This window comes from Mus pahari, chromosome 20 (genome assembly GCF_900095145.1).
Source record: "Mus pahari chromosome 20, PAHARI_EIJ_v1.1, whole genome shotgun sequence".
Classification (NCBI taxonomy): domain Eukaryota; kingdom Metazoa; phylum Chordata; class Mammalia; order Rodentia; family Muridae; genus Mus; species Mus pahari.
The window spans coordinates 4,238,886-4,239,291 of NC_034609.1; positions in this window are offsets into that span (position 1 = coordinate 4,238,886).

The following is a 406-nucleotide window of genomic DNA, read 5'->3' on the forward strand; positions in this document are numbered from 1 at the left end:
TTGATAAAGACTAATGTTCCTCGAAGCACCGAAATCTATTCCATTTGGTGTGCTCTGTATTTGCTACCACAGCGCTGTCAACATGCTCACCAGCAGCAGCTCTACCCACCTCTCTCCTCTTCAAGAACTGCTGTTGATGGTGTTGGTTTTGAGACAGTTTCATGACTGGACTTGAAATTACTAAATAGCCGAAGGTTACCTTAAACTTCTGATGCTCATATCTCTACCTCCCAGGTTCTGGAATTACAGGCCTGTGCTGCCACATTGGATTTATGAAGATTCTGGAACCTAAAGCTTCCAGCAGGCTGGGCACACATTGCCAACTGACTTACATTTCCAGACCAAAGCCTATTTAGTCTTAAGATTTCAGGTTAAGGGCTGGTGAGATGGCTCAGTGGGTAAGAGC